This window comes from Sparus aurata, chromosome 10 (genome assembly GCF_900880675.1).
Source record: "Sparus aurata chromosome 10, fSpaAur1.1, whole genome shotgun sequence".
NCBI lineage: Eukaryota > Metazoa > Chordata > Actinopteri > Spariformes > Sparidae > Sparus > Sparus aurata.
The window spans coordinates 29,694,653-29,713,417 of NC_044196.1; the positions used below are offsets into that span (position 1 = coordinate 29,694,653).

At 38.7% G+C, this 18,765-nt stretch overlaps 2 long non-coding RNA genes across 3 annotated transcripts; both read right to left on the reverse strand.

The window, feature by feature from the left end:
* Positions 1 to 33: 33 nt before the first annotated feature.
* LOC115589093 (uncharacterized) lies at positions 34 to 741 on the reverse strand. The gene is made up of 3 exons (XR_003985476.1): positions 518 to 741; positions 264 to 368; positions 34 to 169 (listed from the first exon to the last, which is right to left on the reverse strand). It is a non-coding gene; the product is annotated as an uncharacterized LOC115589093 (long non-coding RNA).
* A 433-nt stretch (positions 742 to 1,174) lies between these two features.
* On the reverse strand, positions 1,175 to 1,769 carry LOC115589094 (uncharacterized). 2 transcript variants are annotated; one of them, XR_003985477.1, is made up of 3 exons: positions 1,682 to 1,769; positions 1,322 to 1,436; positions 1,175 to 1,220 (listed from the first exon to the last, which is right to left on the reverse strand). It is a non-coding gene; the product is annotated as an uncharacterized LOC115589094 (long non-coding RNA). The 2 variants fall into 2 exon arrangements; XR_003985478.1 differs by having other exon boundaries at positions 1,676 to 1,765.
* Positions 1,770 to 18,765: the final 16,996 nt, after the last annotated feature.

Consider the following 18,765-nt stretch of genomic DNA (forward strand, 5'->3'; position numbering starts at 1 on the left):
CTAGCCAACTTCATCTCCTCAAATGATGTGAAGACATCAAACTTAAAAAGGAGCTGGCAGCTGGTGGTTGCTGGCCAGTATCGGCATCCAAGCAGGTCATTTAATCCTGGGGTCCACTTGTAGTTGCAAAGTGGGCAACACACAACAGGCAGGCACAAGTTGTACGGGCCTGAAAACAAAATTATATCTACCGTTTGACCAGTATCTGTACAACACAGGACAAAAGGATAATAGTAAGATATGTAGAGGAACTGATGACGCACCATTGATAGTCACCAAGACAGTGTGTTTGCCAGGGACAATGGTGAAGTCTTGGTCTGTGCTGCAGGAGCAGACTTGCAGTGGTGGAGGAATCGGAAGCACGCAAACTGCAGTAAAGAAAATGACCGGAATTACAAATAATAATGTCTGTATTAGTCAAATATAGTCAAAACAGTCAAATGAAAAAGCAAAAAAACAGTTAAAGCAAACTTTAGATGTGGCTTATTATCTTATCTACTAAAATCTTTTAACATACCTTGTTCAGCAAGTTGATGTTGCCCACTTTGGTCGATCACCACTGAGGATGTCGGAGGAATAGGTTTGAAAAAACCATAAATCATGACTTCTCTGTCATGTAACACGTGCTTTTTGTGGACCTTGAGGTCACAAGCAGGACAGAGAAACTGAGTTCCTGAGGGAACACAGTCCAGGCAACGGACCACAGCATCTGCAGTCTTGCATTGCTGACAGCAATGCTCTTTAGCAGTTTCTGCAGCCAATTTGCCGTTCAAGAGCTCTGGCATTGCAGCTCTGAACCTTTTTTGTGATTTCGACTGTCTCTGGGTCCATGCAGACGTGGTGGGTGTCTCTTCCACTTCAGTTGAGGCAGGGACAGTGACCGATGACAACAGGTCTCTCAACATCTGAATACGTTGGTCTAAATGAACAAAACATACAAGATGTGTTTCAATAAAATAAAAAAGTGATTTTCTGCATTGCTTTGTCACTGCATATACATCAGACATATGGGCACTACAGTGTACTTCAGTACAGTAGTAGTAGTAATAGTAGTAATACAATATTCAGATGACTATATTTTACATTTTAAAAATGAAAGAGTAATGTTGACTATGTAAGATGTCATAATTCATTATGCATACCAAGATTTGGGACCTCTTGAGGAATTTCATCCGCATGTTCCTCAACTCTTGGGAGCTCCCGAGAGCTGGAAGGTTCAACTGTAAACACAAAATGTAATGTGCGATGTAAGAACTCTAACTGCTGACCAACAGCATTAAAAACTGTGAATAACAGCATAACTATGTTATACTTTACTCACCCGATCGAGATCGATTCTTCCTCACACGTTGCGGTATGATATTACCATCCCGGTCCCACCTCCTCCAGGTAACATTGGAGCCTTCAGCCCTCTTTCTCTTCCTTACATTTGGGGGCTAAAAGTTTAAAAAACTGTGTTAATATATTTGCCTTTATTGCGGCACACACCCCCCTGCACTCTCACATGTTCAGCCCCAACCGACGTGCGCTGCACTGCAGACTCAAAATAAATAAATAATGCTTACTTTGATTAAGGAAGTATTCGAATTGAGACACAGCAACACACACACACACACACACACACACACACAGGTGTCTATTATAATAAAAGAGAAACAACGTAGGAAAATTTTACTATTACTGCTTTTGCTGCCAACTCTTCTGCCAAGGCTTTCCCCTTCTCCAACGCCTCTTGCAATGCCTCCATGACAAGGCAGAGTGGGGGAGGGGGGTAGGGAGAGAGGGAGGGAGGAAGGAAGGACGGAAGGAAGGAAGGAAGTCAAGGAATTCAAGGAAAGTCAGTAAAAGTAAAGACAGAGAGGGATGAAGTGAAACAACGAGAGACAAAGGAAAAGTCAGAAAAAATGTGTGATGGAAAAGGAATGAGATATTAGTTCTTAAAAGAACTGTTGGTTATGAGTTCTTAAAAGAACTGTTGGTTTTAAATTGCTGCAATCAATGACAGGTGTTGAAAGGTGGAATGATGTTCAAAGACCTGCAAGCAAACAAACAGACCAAAAGGACCTGGGATTAAATCATTTTATTGCTACCACTGAAATAAATGTTTAGTTACATAAACAGTAAGTTATGATAAAGTTCAAAATGAATTAGCTGTGTCTTCTTCAATATCACATCCATGACATTAGGCTACACTAATCAAAACTACCAAGACTGTGTATCACTAGGCTAGGAGTGTTTACAGGCTGGTCCCTGATCATTTGTGTGTACTTTTTTGTTTGTTTACCATGCATTATGACAGCAGCCTACTTTTGGATTCTGAAACCAGCATAACCAATTATGAAAGTCTCTGCAGTAATGTGCATCATAAGAATTAGGTTTCAGATGCAGAATGCCATGTGGTCCTAGAGCTCATAAGCTAACTTACTGTAGCTGAACTCTTTGCTAACAGCCAGACCTTTCAGGTAAAATCGCATACTTTCAGAGGCATGAGTGACTAACTAAAGCGTAACTAAGTGTAAACTGAACTAAGTAATGTACATATTAATTGCCGATAAACGTGGCTAACTGTTAAAAAGGAAGATAATAAACAAATAAAATCATACACAAATCAAGTGACCTACCAGAGCCACGACGTTCAGCGATATGGCAGGAACACGCCCACTCGGTGTATCGTATTTTCATTGGTCATTAAGGTCAAAGGTTAAATGATGGTAAAGTTAGCTAGAAGTAGCGGTTTTCATATTCTGTCGTCAAAACAAAAGCATTGTCACATTGTCACGGTCGCTGAGCTTTTATTTTGTAAATAACCGGAAATACTTTTACTTTGTACCGTCGCTAGCTTGCGAGTTGTATAGCAACGTCGGAAGCAAATTTTTAAATAAGCTATATTTGGGCAAATTGACCACATATCTGGGATCTACCTTGTTAATTTCTCGCATGAAATGTTTTTAAAACTTAATTAAGTGACATATTAACGGCTGTAAAACGAAAAGTGGAGTTAAACCTAGACCGGAGGCGTGGATTGTGTGGGCTGCAGTTGCCGCTAGAGGTCGCTGGCTGGGTGCTAAACGTAACAAACAGTCGTAATTTGTGTGCGTGCCATACGATAACTGTGGGCGTTTGGCGGAGGAGGACAGTCTGCACAATTCTAGCTTTAAACAGTGTTCTGGGGACCTTATTTCCTCTGAGAATAGAGTGTTTATTCAGTTATGGAAAAAAATTATATTTTTTTATTAAGTTTGAATTTCTTCTCACACTATGAAGTGCCCCTTTAAGAATGAGCAGATATCTTCTTCTTCTTGTGGAGGATCATGAAGCATCTGATTGTATTGATTTAGTCCGATCTTGTGAATTGTTTCCGCTCCTGTGCCACACAGGACATATCAGGAACCTGAACTGTTTGATATCTGTGGAATGATTTGTGTTTAAAGTTTATAAGTAACTAAAGCAATGTAGCATGTATGTTTCAAATGTAGGGCATCACAACATCTCTTATTTTATTGTTTAATTTTCTTTGTAGCACTTGTGGAGCCTCCTTACAAGCCGGCCACACTGTTTGCTCGAGCAGGGCGTGTGCGTGGCATAACATCTTGCTTTTCACTAACTTCTCACACGCCTGTCAAGCGAGGCTGCAGCAGCCATTCAACTAGAGATTCAGAGTCTTGTGAGCGGCAGAAGCTCAGCAACGCAGCCGCCACGCACTACACAAGCACCCAATGTGGTCAGTGTGTTAGCCTGATGTGAAGGGCGAAAGTGTTTTTAAGACTTGAAATTGATTTTAAGAGAAATTGAGGGAAGTAAAAAACACAGAGTTTGCATCGTAAGTCATGTGATTTGTGATGTGTTTTTTTCGACATCCCCTTAAAGGAAGTCCCAGTTCAAGACTCACTTTTGTTTTTGTTTTATTGTCACCTGTCCACAGTCTCTGAACTTAAGCCAACGAACTGTATCATGCTGCTCGGCTTCTACATTTGTTATTTCAACTATTCTGCTGTGTTGCACAAAAGAATCATAGTTTAGATAACACATTGTTGTACAGCATTTGCTCTTGTTTGTTGTTTCATGTAACCACACCAACCGATGGTGGCATTCCGATTAATCAAATAACTGACAGGATGACATGTCCTGCACGTACATACATTCCTGACAACAATTACACAACACACCCGCAGGTCAACACACACACACACACACACACACACACACACACACTAAAAGGCGAGTTGAACCGTGAGTATATAAAGCATTTCATGGTGCGTCATCTCGTCATCTTTCATCAACAATTTGTACAGCAGCTCTCCTTCTATTCGTCCAGCAGGTAAGATCACAAACTTTGACTCACTATGAGATGGTTTCTACTGTAGACCTTTAAATATTACAAAATAACAGGCACAGATGCAGTTTGAGGGTTTCTTTTTTCATGTCTTCGTCAACTCAAGCTCTATCAAAACTTCTTTTAGAACAGCGATGTCAGCAGCAGCAGCTTGGTCCAGCAACAGAGGAGTGGCTGGTGTCAGAGCCACTAAAGGCCTGTTCTTCATCTTCACTCTGCTGTGTCTGGTTTGCCTCTCAAGTTCACTGATTCATAAAGACCATCTGGTAAATTATTGATTTATTTCTCTATTCTTTTTCTTTTTTTTTCCACATTTGGTTGTGTTATATTAAAGCAGCTACCAGACTGAACCCTCCAACATAACTGCATGTTGATTCTCATTCTTGATTTGCAGGAAGAAATGAGGCAAGAGCTTCAGGAATCACAAAGAAAAATGGACAGCCTGAAGGTGAGTCAGTCAATCAGTTTCACTGTGGCTCACAATAAAAAGCTTTGAAGTAATTCCAGTAATGAGTAGTCCAACCCAACGAGATACATGGGTTTATAAGTAGGTTTATGTAAGTAAATGGACTCAACCCGTTGGAAAAGCAAAGCACACTGAGGTGGTGACATGTACTGAAGTGGTTTTATTTTTCACTATTAGGCACAGTACAAGTCAAAACTGGCGACTACTCCAGAGCTCATGAGTGAATTTAGGAGTCTCGTGGACCCACTGATAGCATTCCTGAAGAAAGCCTCGATTGAATGTCCTGTCTTTTTGCCACTGGAGGGAATGATGGAGAACATCAAGGACTTCATGGAGGAAACCAGCGAGAAGAGTGAGGAGTTAACTTTACAAATAAAGATGGCTGACAAGCAACTGGGATATTACCAGAAATTCATCAAATTCATTGAAGAGCAAGAAGCTGAACTGTAACTCCCATGTCACTTAGTTCCTATATCTCTGATATTGTATCTGTTTAATCGCATTACTCAATTTACATTTACATTTTTCTATTTCCTGGCATTGAAATCATGATTTCATTTGAGCTGTTTGTCATATGAATCAGAGAAGGACTCCCAATTGAAAAGGATAGTGTGGATGATGTTTTAATACACTTTTATAAAATACATTTACTAATGTATGGATATGCAAGCATCACCATTTAGAAAGTGGAAAACAATCTTTATGCCAGATGACACAATTAACAGATTTAACTGCTAGTTAGCTCAAATATTGGGGTAGATTATTGAGGTCTCTGATGTTTTTGTGTTCTTCTGCTGGGTTATTTTCAGTTTCTTTGAAGTAACAGAAACAATAAAACAAACAATAATATTCTGTCTACATTCTTCCACATATGACTTGTATGGTTATTATTTAGATATCATATATTAATACTGGGGAAAGCTGTTTAAAAACAAGTTGAACTATTGTAAAGTGATTCAGCCTGTGCGCAACCCAAATAAATTCCATACATAGGAAGTGTTGTTGTCTTCTTTCTCTCCAATTCTAAATAACCAAGAGTTTAATCCAAATAATACAAATGACACATTGCTGCTGAGTCAACTTCTCTCCACTTGTGTTGCTAGACTCAGATCAGTTAAAGACATTTTTGTACATACAAAGTCTCTTCTGATTAGGATCAGTGATGACGTGTTTGTGGAAATCTTTCACTGTATGATGATGTTGTTGGCTGAAGTGGTAAAGAATGAACTACAACTTCAAACTAAAGGATCGGTCTCTTCAGCCTTTAGACCTCTTAAATTATGACACAGTGCCACATTTCCATCAGGGCTGCAGTTCATTGCCTGCTTCTGTTCTGCATACTGAGAGATGGCTACTGTCCCTTTAATTAAAGGTGCACTATGTAGTTTTGGGGAAGACATTTTAATCAGAAGAAAATCATTCCATTGACTGATTTATTTATGCCTAAACAAACTGAATAAACAAACTGGCATCATTGTCATGAATGAACAATGTGAATAAACAAACTGACTTTAAAAGACAACACAGTTTAATACTGCTTTACTTTGTTTATATGTGGCGGACCCTGCCACATTTCTAGCTTCAAACAGTGTTCTGGGGAGCTTATTTTCCCCTGACAATAGCCTGTTTAGTCAGTTATGGAAATAAATGAATATTCTTTTATTTAATTTGAATTTCTTCTCAAACTACGTAGTGCCCCTTTAAGAATAAGCAGATTTCTTCTTCTCCTTGTGGAGGATCATAAAGCATCTGATTTTATTGATTTATTCTGCTCTTTGTGAATTGTTTCCACTCATGTGCCACACAGGACATATCAAATAGTTTGATATATATGGAACGATTTATCTTTAAAGTTTATAAGCAAATAAAGCAATGTGGAGCCTCCTTACAAGCCGGCCACACTGGATGCTCGAGCTTGAACAACTTGCTTTTCACTAACTTCTCACACGCCTGTCAAGCGAGGCTGCAGCAGCCATTCAACTAGAGATTCAGAGTCTTGTGAGCAGCAGAAGCTCAGCAACACAGCCGCCACGCACTGCACAAGCAACCAATGTGGTCAGTGTGTTAGTGTGACAAAGTGTTTTTAAGACTTGAACTTGATTTTAAGGGAAATTAAGGGAAGTAAAAAGTACAGAATTTGCATGATAAGTTTTTCAACACCCCCTTAAAGGTAGTTCCAGTTTAGACTGACTTTTGTTTTTGTTTTATTGTCACCTGTCCACAGTCTCTGACCTTAAGCCAACAAACTGTATCATGTTGCTCAGCTTCCACATTCGTTATTACAGCTATTCTGCTGTGTTGCACAAAAGAATGATAGTTTAAACAACACATTGTTGCACAGCATTTGCTCTTGTTTGTTGTTTCATGTAACCACACCAAGTGATGGTGGCATTCCGATTAATCAAATAACTGACAGGATGACATGTCCTGCACGTACATACATTCCTGACAACAATTACACAACACACCCGCAGGTCAACACACACACACACACACACACACACACACACACACACACACACACACATTCAAAGGTGAGTTGAACCGTGAGTATATAAAGCATTTCATGGTGCGTCATCTCTTCATTTTTCTTTAACAATCTGTACAGCAGAAGTTTAACTCACTATGAGATGGTTTCTACTGTAGACCTTAGAGTATTACAAAATAACAGGCACAGATGCAGTTTGAGGGTTTCTTTTTTTCATGTCTTCATCGATTTAAGCTCTATCAAAACTTATTTTAGAACAGCGATGTCAGCAGCAGCTTGGTCCAGCAGCAGAGGAGTGGCTGGTGTAGGGCTGAAACGATTCATCGAGTTACTCGATTAACTCGATTATAAAAATTCCTCGAGGCAAAAACTCTGCCTCGAAGCCTCGTTAAATTCCTATGACGCGCACTATACGCGCAGGGATCTGATTGTTCCACACGGACCGTTGTTCAGGAAGCACACCAGCGCGTCATACATTTTGAATTTAGCTGGCTGGCACAATTTAGCTCTGTATTTGTAGTGATGTCGTGATGCGGTTTGACTAGATATGATGTTTAGCTTTTATGTTTCTAACCTCTTCAACCCGAGCTGCGCATGTTGTATTATACACCCTATAAGAGCATGCTAACCATGTAGCAACATATTAATGCAGCACACCCACTTAACAGGAAGAAGCTCGGCTAAACGCGCATGATAATCATTTTCATCTAATTGAAACTCAATTCCAACACCAAGCAACTAAAGGAGCACGTAGAAAAAAACACGCTAATGGCGCATGTCCGAAAAATCGGCGTTAGCGATCACGCTACTTCATGCTAATGCTACATACAGCATGTCATATGAAAGCTGGGACTCTAAAAAATTTCAACGGTATACGTCTCATCACTCTGCGCCCAAAACTCACTGAAACAGCCGCCGAAGAAGAGCAAAAATAAACATCACTTTATACAGACATGATCATAAATTACGTGCTACAGTGGCTGTTTTATGATTATAAACTCTGTTTGAGTGCATTACACCGGCCAATCCAATGTGTCTGTGTCACTTTGAAATGATTCCTGACAGTTCAGGATAAGTTTTGGTTCCAGGAGGACACGTATAATGTGGAGTAGGTAGGACTCTAGTCTTCCCACACAGTGTATTTGCCTCCTTGTGATTGGCGGATTAGTGTGGTTATCATGGATTTGGGGACTGAAGACTGAAAAAGTCTTATTTATAATGTATTTATAATTTATGTATTTTATTTATTTACAATTGTTTTATTTTTTATAAATTGTACACATTGTGTACCTATTTGGCTTGACATTTTATATTCATTCTTTGTTCTCAGGTGGGTAATTTGCAGAAGGTGCAATCCTTTTTTTCTAATGTTGTATGAAGAAAACAAAACCAAGGCCAAATGGCCTCTACTATTTAAGTTTGTATTCACAGTTTTACATGTTATACATGTTTTACAGTAAGTTGATTTAACTGTATTGTTGTTTAATTATTGGCACTGGCACTTAATAAATGGGCTTAGTTTTGGAGCCAAACGTTGGAGTTGGAATGAATACCTCTGTTTTTTTGAGAAATGCTTGATCATTTTACAGCCACATCATTTTCGTTATGCATTATTTGTTTTGGTTGTTTAAAAACGCAAAAAAAATGTATCCCATTACTCGATTAATCGATCGATAAAGTGCTAGATTAATCGATTACAAAAAGAATCGATAGCTGCAGCCCTAGGCTGGTGTCAGAGCCACCACAGGCCTGTTCTCCATCTTCACTCTGCTGTGTCTGGTTTGCCTCTCAAGTTCACTGACTCACAAAGACAAGCTGGTAAATGATTTGTTTTTTTGTTGTTGGGTTTTTTTTATTTATTTTTTTTTACATTTGGTTGTGCTATATTAAAGCAGCTACCAGACTAAACTGCCCAATATAACTGCCTGTTGATACTCGTTGTGGATTTGCAGGAAGAAATGAAGCAAAATCTTTAGGAATATCAAAGAATAATGGACAGTCTGAAGGTGAGTCAGTCAGTCAGTTTCACTGTGGCTCACAATAAAAAAGCTTTAAAGTCATTTCAGTGATATATACTCTAACCCAGGGGTGGGGAACCTTTTTCCTATCGAGGGCCATTTCAATTTTCATACCGTCCCTCAGGGGCCAAGACATTTTTTTTTTTAAAGGTAAGCAGCTCACAACACAATTGTTATGGCCTTTTTTAGCTTCATTGCAATAACATAAATATCATGACTATTAATTAATGTTTTAGCCAATTTTAATTTCATCCATCTCAGTGTATCTTAGTGTTTTAATCCAATTAATTGTCTATACATGTTGGTTTTTATATTTATTGATGTTTAGCAGTTTAAGCAGTAGATAAGATATAATGTAGCTAAAATGATTCTGATGTGAAATAAAAACAAATCAGCCCTCTCAAATCTCATATATCAGCTTAAAATTACTCGAAAATGACAGATCTGAGTTGTCTTATATAAGGTTGTCTACTGTCAATCTGAGGAGAAATTGTTGAGTGGATACAGGGAGTTTTCTTTTGAAAGCAGGCTGAAAATAGCTCCAATGTCATTTTTCGAGTGATTTGAGAGGGCCGTATTTGTTTATTTTCACATCAGAATACTCTGAAATGATTTGAGGTACATTATGAAGTTGTCTACTGTCAATCTGAGGTGGAAAAAAAGAAACTTACTTATCAGTATCATTGTCATATCAGTGTGACCTAATGCGATGTCTGGAACTGCCTCTCCTTGGTGAGACGTCTGATGTCAGGTGGCAGTGATGACGATGCTGCTCTCAGCTGGTTGTCCAGGTTTGGGTCAGTCAGTCTTGAGCGGTGCCGAGTCTTTCCCAGAGTCAGTTTTGAAAAGAAAACCTGGAAATCTCTTGCAGAATCCTTCAATGATTTCTCAATGTCTTTTGCCATGTCACTAATCCGATCTGAGACGGTTCTCCGAGACAAACTGACACTTTGGAACAGCTTGATTTTTTTCTGGCGCGAGCAGCTCCACAGCAGCATCGAGGCACTAAACAAATTCCCTCTCGGCATGAAGTTTCAGCTTCTTAGCAATTAGCTCACTCAGCACGACGAAGCTAGCCTGCGTCATGTTGTCCTGGTCCGCTCGCGGTTTGGATAAAACTGCTTGCTGGCCAATTAAACTCGCTTTGCGGTAACTTTATCCATGCGCACTTGTCCTTTCAACGCATCCAGTTTTGCAAGTTTCGCGCTGTAATGACGCTCAAGGTTTGCCTTTTTCATTACTGCCGGAGCGTCCCCACAAACCAGGCACACAGACTTGCCTTTCACTTTCACAAAGAAGAATTCTTTCATCTATTTATCCTTGAAAGAGCGACACTCCGCACCAACTTTTCTTTTCTTACTCGCCATCTTCCGTTTTAGCCAACGCGAGTCTCCTCTCGTTGTTGTCACCTGTCAATCAATGAGGACACGACGCGATGAGATGACACGCAATGACAGTTACGCTGATGTGTTCAGTGACCTTGGTCATGGCCCGGAAAGACAGACACCCGCCCTGGGGGCATTTAATTGTACGTTTGAAAAAATTGTGTTATGGGATTGCCTCGCCTGACCAAACAGTCTCAGAGGCCGGAGGTTCCCCACCCCTGCTCTAACCCAAAGAGAGAAATGTGTTTTATAAGGAGGTTTATGTTACGAAATTGACACAACCTGTTGGAAAAGCAAAGCACTCTGAGGTGGTGACATGTGTTGAAGTGGTTTTATTTTTCCCCTATAAGGCAAAGCACAAGTCAAAACTGGCGACTACTCCAGAGCTCATGAATGAATTTAGGAGTCTCGTGGACCCACTGATAGCATTCCTGAAGAAAGCCCTGATTGAATCGCCTCTCTTTTTGCCACTGGAGGGAATGATGGAGAACACCAAGAACATAATGGAGAAAACCAGCAAGAAGTATGAGGAGTTAGCTTTAAGAATAGAGATGACTGAGAGGCAACTGGGAAATTATCAGAAATTAATCAAATTCATTGAAGAGCAAGAAGCTGAACTGTAACTCAAATGTCAGTTAGTGCCTCTATCTCTGATATTGTATCTATTTGATCACATTATACAGTTTACATTTAATGTTTTTATTCACTGGCTTTGAAATCATGATTTTGTTTGAATTGTTTGTCATGAGAGTTAACGGACTCCCAATGGAGAGGGGTAGTGTGGATAATGCAAGCATCACAATTTAGAAAGTGGAAAACAATGTTCATGCCAAATCACACAATAAACAGACTAACAGATTTAACTGCTACTTAGCTCACATATTGAGGTAGATTATTGAGGTATCATATATAAAAACTGGGGAAAGCTGTTTAAAAATAAGTTGAACTATTGTATATTGAATTCAGCCTGTGTGCAACCCAAATAAATTCCATGCGTAGAAAGTGTTGTTGTCTTCTTTCTGTCCAATTCTAAGTAACCAAGAGTTTAATACAAATAATACAAATGACACATTGCTGCTGAGTCAACTTCTCCTCACTTGTGCTTCTAGATTCAGATCAGTTAAAGACATTTTGTTTTCTTCTGATCAGGATCAGTGATGATGTGATTAAGATCAGTGATGATGATGTGGAAATCTTTTAATGTTTGTCGGCTGAAGTGGTAAAGAATGAACTACAACTTCAAACTAAAGGATCAGTCTCTTTAGTCTTTAGACCTCTTAAATTATGGCACAGTGCTACATTTCCATCAGGGCTGCAGTTCTTTGCCTGCTTCTGTTCTGCATACTGAGAGATGGCTACTGTCCCTTTAATTAAAGGTGCACTGTGCAGTTTTGGGGAAGACATTTAAATCAGAAGAGAATCATTCCATTGACTGATTTATTTATGCCTAAACAAACTAAATAAACAAACTGTCATCATTGTCACGAATGAATAAACTGAATAAACAAACTGACTTTAAAGGACAACACAGTGTAATACTTTGTTTATATGTGGCGGACCCTGCCACCTTTCTAGCTTCAAACAGTGTTCTGGGGATCTTATTTTCCTCTGAGAACAGCTTGTTTATTCAGTTATGGAAAAAATGTATATCTTTTTATTTAGTATGAATTACTTCTCAAACTTTGAGTGTCCTTTTCAGGATAAGCAGATTTCTTCTTGTTCTTGTGGAGGATCAGAAAGCATCTGATTTTACTGATTTATTCCACTTTTGTGAATTGTTTCTGCCCCTGTGCCACACAGGACATATCAGAAACCAGAATTGTTTGATATCTGTGGAATGATTTATCTTTAAAGTTTATGAGTAAATGACGCAATGTGGAGCACACTGGATGCTCGAGCAGGGCGTGTGCGTGGCATAACATCCTGCTTTTCACTAAATTCTCGCACGTCCGTCAAGCGAGGCTGCAGCAGCCATTCAACTAGAGATTCAGAGTCTTGTGAGCAGCAGAAGCTCAGCAACGCAGCCGCCACGCACTGCACAAGCAACCAATGTGGTCAGTGTGTTAGTGTGACAAAGTGTTTTTAAGACTTGAAATTGATTTTAAGGGAAATTAAGGGAAGTAAAAAATACAGAGCTTGCATCGTAAATCATGTGATTTGTGATGTGGTTTTTCAACATCCCCTTAACGGAAATCCCAGTTCAAGACTCACTTCTGTGCAAATGGCGAGGGCTGTGTGATGATATTCATTTCTGCGCGAGGTTTCTGTCAAAACATAGATTTACTGTCACCTGTCCACAGACTCTGAACTTAAGCCAACAAACTGTATCATGTTGCCCAGTTTCACATTCGTTATTTCCCTTATCCTGCTGTGTGACACAAAGGAATGATTGATAGTTTTGTACAGCATTTCCTCCTCTTTGTTGTATCATGTCACTACAGCAGCTGATGGTGCCATTCTTGTAAATCAAATGCAGTTGATTTGAAATGAAACTGAAAGACCAGCACAATGGGAGGATCTGTCCTGCATGTGCACACACATGCCTAACAACCGACAACACACGTGCACGCGTACACACAGTTGAACCGTGAGTATATAAAGTATGTGGGGCATCGTCTCGTCACTTTTCCTTCCCAATCTGTACAGCAGCTCTCCTTCTATTCATCCAGCAGGTAAGATCACACACTTTAACTCACTATGAGATGGTTTCTACTGTAGATCTTTAAATATATCAAAGTTGCAGTTTGAGCATCGCCTTCACTTCTTTATTGATCATTTTAAACTCTATCAAAAAATGATTTAGAACAGCGATGTCAACAGCAGCTTTGTCCAGGAGCAGAGGAGTGGCTGGTGTCAGAACCACTAAAGGCCTGTTCTCCATCTTCACTCTGCTGTGTCTGGTTTGTCTCTCAAGTTCTGAAGTGGTAACCAAGGACCAACTGGTAAATATGAAGCTGTTTGAGTTCTCACATTTACTTGCAAGTCCACAGTGTGAGTCATCACAATGTGTTTTTTTTCTTCAGTTGTATGTTCTCACATGTCCTAATCTATGACTGCGTCTTGATTCTCATTCTGGATTTGCAGAAAAGGCTCAAGGAAAACATTGAGAAAGAACAACAACTACTGAACATGCAGAAGGTGAGTCAGTCTGTCAGTTTTACTGTTGCTTACAAGCTCATAAAAAATCCATTGGGAGTAACTTCAGTGATGAATGTTCTGTGACTTTAACATATAACCAGTGTTATTAATAGTAACCTTAAATCATACATGAGTACAAGTAAATACATCATGTCAAAGTATTACTTAAAGTACTAAAAGTCACCCATACGAATAGTACTTGAGTACAGTAAGTATCTTACATGAAGTGTACTTGAGTAAATGTACTTAGTTACATTCCATCACTGCATACAACATGGCAAACTGAGGTGGTGTGATGTCATGACATGGTTTTATTTTCTTCATTAGGCATCATTGGCCACCTCTTCACAGCTCATGAATTATTATGTGAACCTCATGGACCCACTGAAGGGAATAGTGAAGACAACCTCAGAAGACTCATCTGATGTCTTTCCACCACTGGAGGGACTAATGGACTGCATCAAGGACTTTGCGGAGAAAGCCAAGACTTTTGTAGATGGGGAGAATGAGGAGTTGGGTGAAAAGATAGAGAAGAATGAACAGACTCTGAGAAACATTAGGAAATTAATCAATTTAATTGAGGAGAAAGAAGCTGAATTGTAGCTCCCATGTCAGTCAGCGCCTCTGTCTCTGATGTTGCATCTATTGTACCCACTAAGTTTCTCTTTTTTATCGTTCAGCTTCATTTTACGGTTTCATGAACTCATGAATTCCTTTTATTGTTTGACATAAGATAGGATGTTAAAGAGAGGGATTCTCTATTGAAACAGATAGTGTGGATAATGTGTTGATATCTTCTTAATGAATACTTTAACAATAAAGAATTACATTTTGGAAAGTGTAAAACAATGTTTCTGAAAAATGACACAAAATAAAATGATTTATTAACTGCTGTTTCCAGTTAGCTAAAAATACTGAGGTAGATTACAGAAGTATGTCATTGTTTTGTTTCCTTTTGCTGGTTTAATTTCAGTTTCCTTACATTCACCACAATACAAACTATAATATCCAGTCTACATTCTTACATCTGTGACTTGTAAGGTTATTGTTTAGATATCATATATACATTCTAGGAAAAGCTGTTAAAAATACATTGTATTGTATATCAAATTCGGCCTGTGTGCAACCCAAATAAATTCCATACATAGGAATGCATACACAATCCGTGTACCCTTCGTTCTTTGGTTTTCCGTTTCAGAATCAAATTAAAATAACAGAAAAACAACTTCTGTTTTTGTTTTAAAACAGAATAACTGCCACAAAATGTGTGATTTTGTGTTATTCTGTTTTTCCGTTTTTCCGGAAAAACAGTTGTTTTTCTGTTATTTTAATTTGGTTCTGAAACGGAAAAACCAAAGAACGAAGGGTACACGGATTATACACTGTAAAATGTTACCAGAATTTAACAACATTTTACTGTCATATTTCACAATAATTTACTGTATTATCACTTTACAGGCTCTAACTTTAATAATCACAATATAATACTGTAATTTAGTATTTTCTGTGAAATAAAGTAAATTACTGTGAAAAAAACTGATACCAGGATTTAACAACATTTTTACTGTAATATTTCACAGTAAAATACTGTAGTCAAACCATCCTCTGTGATAACACAACAAATTATTGTAAAATTTGAATCGCGCTTGAACCGCACTGCATTGTGGGACCAAGAAGAGACGACAGGTGGATACGGGTGGATAGGATACTGTTGTCTTACATACATCCATGGTGGATAATGTTACGACCCGACACACACCGATAGAAGAGCTCAAAGGTAAGGTTAAAATAATTACATTTCAGGCAGCTTGTCACAACTTTATATACTAGTTGTGTGAGTTAATGTTAGTAAATGAACGATCTTTGGATCAAGGTAACGTCACTTTATGCTCCACTTTTTTGGCTGTTAAGTCATTTCAAAGCCGTTTTTCTCCGCAAAGCTTTGCCTCACAGAGAAGTAACTTATATCTTTGTAAAGTTCAAATCGTGTGTTTTCATCTATTCGTCTCCATGTTGTTAGGAGGCATAGTGTGTGAGTTATTTGACCGAGAATACGCTGTGTTTTCGCCGCGAATTAGCGAAAGTCAAAGCTAAAGTAAGCTAACGTTAGCCTCCAGCTGCAGCAACTAAGTCATTATAAAGCCGTTTTTCTTCACGAAGCTTTGCCTCACAGAAAAGTAACTTATAACTTTGGAAAGCTCAAATCATGTGCTTTTATTTGGTGGTCATATCGATGGGAGGGATATGCATGAGTATTTGATTGACTACTGATCTTTTCCAGCTTAAAGGGATAGTTCGGGTTTTTTGAAGTGGGGTCATATAAAGTACATATCTATAGTCGATCTGTTTCCCTACCGTAATCACCGATCAGCGCAGCCTCAGTTTGGAGAAGTAGAGAGCCGCTCCAGCCCAGAGGCTCAGCTTTGTACTGCAGTGAACGGGGTCCAGCAAAAAAGCGAAATTAACCACCTAAAACAAGGCTCACCTAAAAAAATTTACATCAGTTCAAGTGTACGTTGTATAGGTAAAATTCACACCGCTTTACATCGCCGTCAGACCGCACTTTCTTTTGGCACTACATTTTCTCAACCACAGAACCTTCGTATCCCTACGCATTAGCGTAACTGGGCAACGGCTGATCTGCGAGCGGCGGCTGGACGAGAGGTTTACTTTCGATAAAAACGAAACTTAACTCTCCGTATCCTTCCGCATTAGCGCACATGCTTAGGGATACGGGGGTTCTGCGGTTGAGAAAATGTAGTGCCAAAAGAAAGCGCGGTCTGACAGTGATGTAAAGTGGTGTGAATTTTACCTATACAACGTACACTTGAACTGTTATAGATTTTTTTTTAGGTGAGCCTTGTTTTAGGTGTCTAATTTCGCTTTTTCTCTGGACCCCGTTCACTGCAGTACAAAGCTGAGCGTCTGGGCTTAAAGTATATGATCTGTCACTAATTGCTCTCCATTCTTTTTCAGAGGCAGTTTAAACAAGGACAGTGATCCCTGGAGCAGGCTGTTGAGTTAAAAATAGCACATAAACCTGTGTAAATAATCTGAGAAAATCAAGTGGTTCTCTTTTTGATATTGTACTTTGATCCACCACTGAATGTCTCATCAAACTAGCAAATGACATTTAGATCAAATTAAGCTTATAGTCAGTAATTTAATCGCATTCATTCACATGTTGACACATAACATTTTATCTGATTAACCTCTAAATCATTGGAACCAGTGAAACGTTTCTTATGCACCATGTTGAATACGCTACCATGCTTTGTTATTTCTTATTTTACAGCCGTGTGCCACAGCCGCTGATGTGCAGAGGACAGTGACGTTACCAAGCACCCCCTGCTTGATTGTCCAAGGTACTGTTGATATCTGGATTTTATATTGATATTTCGAGCTGTATGTGGTTATTTTAAAAATGAACAAAAAATTCACTACATGATCATTTCACATAATTTGTTTATTAGTCTTTTTAAAGGCTGAAGCTATACAAAAACTGTCAATAAAAAGATTGGATCAACCGATATGGCTCATTAATGATGGAGATCAGTGATAGGCCTAGATCATAAAAAAACATGATCAGGGCATCCCTAGTTAAAACCAAATCTTAGAGACTTAAAAATTGCACGAGCAAGGTAGGGCTCAATGTTCTCTGGCTTCAGGTGTGCAAGAGACAGTTAATCAGACCACTAACAATGGTCAATGAGTGGGTCACAGTTTTCAAAGCATTCAATGTTGCTGAACATTTAAATGAATGAAATATAAGCATTGCTCTCTTGTGCAGCATTCCACTTCTTTAAAATAGTGCAAGATGGGTATGTCTGTTCATTTCAGGCAACATAATGAAGCCTAGTGCTGTCCACTGAAGGACAGGTGGTGATGGGACCACATGAGCATTCTCTAATTTGTCCTCTGTATTTGGTCAATCTGAATCAAATTCAGCAGCCCAGCACTCCTCAACTTTCTCCTTTTGATAGCATGGCAAATGGAGCACTCAACCTGTGAGCTGTGGACATGTTTGGTAAACTTAATCAACTTTAGTGCATTATTGTCTCAGGAATTTCCATTATTATTTTCATTACAAGTGTCTCAATTTCTACACGACTGATTTGCTTGCTTGTATAAATCTTGCTTGGCTTTCAATACTAATTTCTTTGGTGTAGGTCGGATTTAGTTCAAGAGGAAGGGGCACCACTGCACGTGCCTTGGATAAACAATGCAATATTAAATCTGTAAAACTGAAAGTTGTCTTTGCTTTATTGTTTACAGGTGCTTCTTGGGCATTAACCCTGAGATGGGCTCAAATTCAAAGAAGAGGCGTGGAGGCATCAATCGACACGTGAGCACGCTCCAAAGGAAACTTGTTGACTTTGAGTGGTCAATGTAAATATGAAATTGTAGAATGTTCATATTGTATATGTTCATAAGTTGTAAATTGTTTATACTGTATTGTTTATACTGTATATGTTTAAAAGTTGTAAATTGATGTGTGGGTTTAGTATGGTAATCAATTTCCTGCTATCGATTAATCACAATTTGATATTGATTCGATTTAATATTGATTGATTGATTCATAGATTCAGTTAGTGATACCAAAGTATGATTTTGAGCTGTAACCTGATTACATAACTACCCCAGCCATGTAACACATCAATACTGGTATCAATATTGACATTAGACAGGGAATGAATATATCAGCACTTAATAGCTGAATCTGCTCTTTAGAAATTAAAATTCATGTTCATGTTTATGTTCAGAGACAGCTCTAGTAAATTGTTGAATTTGATAGTTTTATAATTATTAAAAAATTAAAATGAGTGTTGTCTTTGTTTTCTTTGTTCTTGTTTTGACTTTTAATTTAGCAAATCCAAAGCATGTTTGTGTGGTAAAATCACAGGTAACAAGTCAAATTTGCAATATGTTACAGTATA